This window comes from Corapipo altera, unplaced genomic scaffold (assembly GCF_003945725.1).
Source record: "Corapipo altera isolate COAL_440 unplaced genomic scaffold, ASM394572v1 57, whole genome shotgun sequence".
Taxonomy (NCBI): Eukaryota; Metazoa; Chordata; class Aves; order Passeriformes; family Pipridae; genus Corapipo; species Corapipo altera.
The window spans coordinates 1083342-1089341 of NW_020884905.1; the positions used below are offsets into that span (position 1 = coordinate 1083342).

At 32.0% G+C, this 6000-nt stretch overlaps 1 protein-coding gene across 1 annotated transcript in view; it reads left to right on the forward strand.

Moving 5' to 3' along the window:
• The window catches only part of CDC14A (cell division cycle 14A), a 55204-nt gene extending 49656 nt beyond the window's left edge, over positions 1-5548 (forward strand). Inside the window, 1 exon segment of the mRNA XM_027651532.1 lies at positions 3780-5548. The gene's annotated coding sequence lies outside the window, so the exon portion shown is untranslated.
• The last annotated feature ends 452 nt before the right edge of the window (positions 5549-6000 follow it).

A 6000-nucleotide genomic window follows, 5' to 3' on the forward strand; every position in this document is an offset into this window, starting at 1 on the left:
GCAGAATTCTGTTAAAAACAGAAAGAACTGCAATGTAACACAAACCCTTTCTGCAGCAAGACTAAGGTTTGGCTGTCAAGGCTTCCAAGCAATTTCACCACTGAAAGCAGAGAAGTGGAAATCATTAAACAGAATTCTAATTGGAGCACATCAGATAAGGTACCTGACAGAAGTCTATTATATATACTGGTGCTTTATGCTTATTCACTTAAGTTAGCTCATCAAAGGACTCTTGAATGATTAATTACCTCTCTCTCTTATTGGCAAAATCTCCCTTACCTGACTTAGATATCAAGCTAACCAGCTGTAATCACATGCTCTATTTTAGAAAATCACCTTATCACTCTTATTTGTCCCTCTTTGTTAACTATCAACATCAGTGGTGCAGGAGCATTTTAAGATGGTTAGGACAGTAATTTTTCAGTTCTCATTTATGTTCTTCAAACTCATTAGTGAGAAAATTTTGAATTTCATTTTTATGCAAGTACTTTTTTTTCCCCCCTAGTATGGAAGAGAGTTATTCACTACTCTTTTTTTTGTTTTTCTGTTTTGTAATGAAACATTTAACAAAAAAGAACAATAAGAAATAACCATGACTATGACTTCCTGTTGTTGTCAGCCATATATTTTTTCCTAATGGTTTTTGTCCTTCATCAGTGCAAGCTTAAAATCCACTTCTTTTTAGCATGTTTATGCTGATGAACTGAAAGAAAAGCTGATTTTCAAAGAATGGAAAACTTGCCATTCTAGCCAAATAGAATAAATATTTTATTTGCAAATTTTACAAATTGGATGTTTTGATTAAACAGAATGTCTCACAATTATAATTTGCAGAATTATTCTTTTCAGGTAGAATCACTTTTAAGGTACAGTAATAAGATTTTTACTTTTTAAAAAAAAAAATCTCTAAATTCAAATATCACTTCTTAAAAATTATTTTCATTGGAGAATATGTAACTGGGTAGTCTTAAGATGAGTCACCTTTTGCTTCTATAGCTGTCATGGAAACTGGTGCGATTGAAACATTTAAAAAAAAAGGGAAAGGTAGCAGTACTTTAAAATTCATATATATCATTATACCTGTAGAATAGTTTCTCTTAATAAGAACTTACTATTAATTCAGGACAGCGTTTGCAAAAAGATGGACAAATGCTAGTGCATCTCACTGATCTGTAAATTTAGCAGATGCAAAGGATCACTTCGAGCATGTCTGTATTTTCTGTAATATATCTTGAATTAGTTTATTGGGTCTTGTGTATTCACAGTAATTCTTGCCTACTGCAACACTCCTAATTGCAACAGTGTTTTGGGAGAGTTGATGCACAATGCAAAAAACTTAAATTACATTTGTGCAATTATCTGGGAAAAGTACATGTTCAAATCTTAACAAATAGCCCTAAATCCTACAGGGCTGTTCCCTATTAAAGGTAACTCACAGCTGACTTGATCCTGAAGTTGAATGTGTGCAAATACAGTTCTAGTGCCTGGGTGGATCTGTTGCTTATTTTCTTTTCCAGGAGGCTGTCTGTGCCTAGTGATCTAAGTAGTTGCTTTAACATGAACTTCATTAGATATCCTTGTGTCTTAATTCTTAGTTCTTCGGTAAAATGTCTGGTACTTGGGTATAAAATGCCAAACATGACACAGCATGGGACCACTGTAGGAGAACACATTGAGACTTTGACTCCATTAATTGATTTTATACTCACCATTGCAATTCAGCAGTCAGTTTTCTTTGCTTTTTCCATCTATTTTTACCTCTATTTCAATAAGATTTTAAATACGATTTTGTTAAATCCAGATATTACTTGTAAAAGTGGATTGGGGCTTTTTGTTTTTAATAATGCTTTCAGAATCATAGGCCATACTTTGAGTCACGGCAAATGTAAATTTTAAAATAGAAAACTCCTCAAAAGATTTAAAAAAAGAAAAAAATCTCAATTACAGGCTTTGAAACGTTATAGTCAATCTCTTCAGACATGTGAAGAGATCTAAGAGCACAAATTACTTTTCCTCAGAAGCAAAAAAACCCACCAGAACAACAAGCCTTCCCTGCTATATTTTAATTTTCCAAACTCAAAAATGAGTATCTGTACTTTACAATAGCTGAGTTGTTAGGGCTATCACTGTGTTTTTAGTAATAGAACTTTATGGGTAGTCACATAAATGGATCTTAATTTGGAAAATAATCCTGTTTAGATTTAATTATTTCTGTATATTCAGAAAATAAAAAAATAAAGGACTGGTGCTCACAGTTCTTTGTCAGCGAACACTGACTGCTTTTAAGATCACCAAAAGTGTACAGTGCTTTCTGGTCATCTTTCATCTGTCCTAGCAATAAGCAATCTATTACTGTACAACATATGAGAGTATAGAATTAAATTTCATGCCTTTCTTTTTAATGTTTGTTAATCAGCTTTACTTGGAATTCAGTTTTCATGAATGCGTTTCAAATACTGCTCTAATTGAGTGTAACTGTCTATTATTAAAATACACATCTGAAAATGAGACACCTTAGAGGATCATTAAGAAAGAGGGCAGAAGTTTCAAGTGCTCATTAATGAAGACCTATTCCTTTTGCCTTGCCTTTACTAAAACCAGACCCTTTTTAGTCAGTGGTATTCAAATCTATATGCTGTGACAGCACTTCTTCTTCAACCTAGGAAAGAATATCCAGATGGTCTCAGATCTTCAAGATGTGAAAATACATTTAAAAGACAACTTTGGAAATATACATTAAGATTTATGATATAGGGGAAAAAGTGTTTTTGTGATATTAGTTAGAACTCTATAAGTTTATATATCTGTTATGCACTTCTACTAATGGGTTTCACTATGGGTGCCAAAGAGCATTTCTGTAGTGACTGGTTAGGAATAGTAGGAAAACGGAAGGCAAGACTCTGAGGTTCTGATCTGTCTTAGGACTCATGTTGATCTCCAGTAGTTCTCCCTAATTCTGCTGCAGTTCTAAAATATGCTTGGGGGTTTTATTCGCTATTTGTTTATAACCATACTAATACAGCGATGAGCTCTCTCATATAAGACTTATTATTCATCAGAATGACTTCTTAAACACATCCATGTATGAGCTAATAAAATGTTTGGATAGTGTCTAAACTGATTAATAAGTTTTTAATAAAACCTTAGATTTCAGTAAAAACAGAAATGTAAGCAAATACAGAATAAATACAGTAGACCAGGTTATACTTTCCTCTTAATTATACTGACTTCTTACTAATCCAGATGAAACATTTGCAGTGCTTCATTTTCATCTGTTTTTAGTAAGCATGGATAAATTTATGCATATGCATAATTGTGCTGTTGTAGCTTTTTTCCCCCCTCAGTAATTAGCTACACCATATGTTTCCTGTATCATTATCTCAATCAACATCTAAGGTATGCTTAATTTTTTACAGTAGCACTTGGACTCTCATTCAGGATAAGGGGAAACAATTCAATTATACTAACAGCTATCATGTATGTTCTCAACATATTTTAAGGTATTGTTTTAATGTGGTATTTTAGAGGACTTTTTATACTTTCTTTAAGAATCTCAAGAATTTGTTTGGAAAAGTGTAGATATAGGAAAGTTGATGGATTCAGACTTTAGTTTCTTCTATTTTATTCATCTGTACCTGTGCAGAGATTCAGATCCCCCTCCAATTCTGTTTTTCTCCTTCTTGTCCTTCCTCTGCTCCTTATCTTTAAGTGAAAGATACATATTATATCCAAATACAACCTCTTCAGTGAGTTTTAATTGGTTTTTCTTCTCTGCACAGTCCCTTCAGTCTGAGTATGTTCAGTACTAAAGCCTTGCTGCTTTGGTGAAGCCTGCTGAGCTCTTCAAATTGATGTTCTTTATGAAGGAGAAGAACTGAAAAAAAGCTGCTCATTAAGAGGAGGAATCTTCAATACAAGCTTAACACCAAGAGAAGACCTCTTACCAGGAGAAATTTCTTGTTAATGACTACTGCAGATGCATTGATGTTGAATTTATGGAAATTACTACCCCATGTTATATACACATTTAAATTTTTATGTTGAAACAGCTTGAACATATTTCTAATGAGTTTCATTAAGACATTTATTAACTTGTGTACAGTGTTAAAATATGTATTAAGAGAATATTTTGGTAAACTATAAAAATTATGTAAAAATTAGAATATATTTTAATTTAGTGTCTACTTTGCTACACAAATGTGTATTTTAAAGAATTTGTACATGTTTATCAAAGATATAAAAATTTTTTATGAACAAGATGTTTTTCTTGTTTAATGGGTCCATCATTATTGCTTGAAGCCTCATGTAATTACTCTTTTACTAATTGGTTTTCTGGTAACTTGATGGAAATCCTAACTAATGAGAGACTAGCTGTTACAATATCAACTAAAAGCACTTGATACATAGTCTGCTCTCCACTTTCAGCTCCTAATGTTTCTTAAGGAAACACCATGAAAGAAAACTAAAGGGAAAATATTTGTTGAGATAGGATGTAGTTACATATTTCACTGCAAAGAGAAAGTAATTTATTTAATGATTCAGTTGTACAACTAAGACTTTCAATTTGTCTTAAAGGAATGTTTTGGTTTTGATGTAGAATGTTAAATTTTGCTATGGAATATATACTGCAAAAATGAAGGCAGACCAAACTGAAGTTGGTAAGAATGTACATATACAATGAATTCAGCAGCACTGCATACTTGCATGTTTTGAATCTACATTTGGCAGTATGTGTACAATTTCCTTAGCAACACACACTAAATGTTGGAAGTATATTAAATTTTCATTTCTCAGTTGGATGCTTCATACACCTTTAGTTTTTTTGTTAAATATATAGTTTAGGTAACCTCCTGTATCATGGAATATTTTTGCCAGTAATAAAGATGCTCTGTAACATATAGTTAAATCAGATATTATTACCAATTAGACTTAGAATGAAATGGTGTTACAGTGAGGTCCTAGAGACCAGGTATAAAATTTTCAGAACTCCACAAGGGCATAGTAAGAAAAGTAATGAGATGATTTGATTTGCCACTAATCTGTAAGACAAAACCAAAACAGATTTGTTACCTGTTAGTTTTCCCAGTGTCTACAGAAACTTGAAAGTAAAACTTGAATTGTCAGGTTTTTTTCCTGAAGACCTGTGAATGCCCTGCATTTGCTTTACAACTGAAGTAAAGACAAAGTGCTACAACATTTTTTAAAAAGATCAGATCATAAATTGCTATAGCAATTTGTACTGAAAGTGTTTATAAGCAAAACTGAGAGCAACTAAAAAAAATCATTGAATAAAATTTACTGTACTTTTTTTGCAACTGTGTATATGTAACATATACACACACGAAGTAGCATATGTGTGTGCATATATATATAAAATATACTGTATATGAATTATAGAATAATGGTAAGGTAATTCTACCTCTTATAAAGAATTTTCTCATGTACTTTGTTATAAATAGTTTTCCTTAATAAAATATTGATTAATTTTGAAATGTAGATATATATATACATATACAGCTAATTGATAATAAAATACCTATATAAGCCAGCTTCTTTGTTTCTTGTTTTCTCTTAGAACTGTTGATGCAAACTAATGTGATTTGATCTCTAACTGAAGATAGCTCTTCAAAATCATCTTTTTTCTTCTAAAGCATGTAATGTATTTCTAAGTAGGATGATACTGCAAAAAAAAAATTAGCATAATAGATCTTTTAACTGATCTAACTAACCTTCTTGTATTTGCTTCTTGTGTATTTGCATAACGTCAGCTATTTAATCAACATGTGGATATGATGTAGAGGTTATATTTCAAAATACCATAATTTAAAAGCTGTGTCTGAATAGAGGAAACGTTCCTGGGCGAGGGCCCTTTTTAAAGGTGTAACATGCCTTGTCTTTTTCGCACATGTAACAGGTTTCTTAGTCCCACCAACAGCAGAGTCTTTGTCCATAAGAATCTAAACATGCTTTTTGTCCTTCCTTCCTTCAGTTAAAGACTAG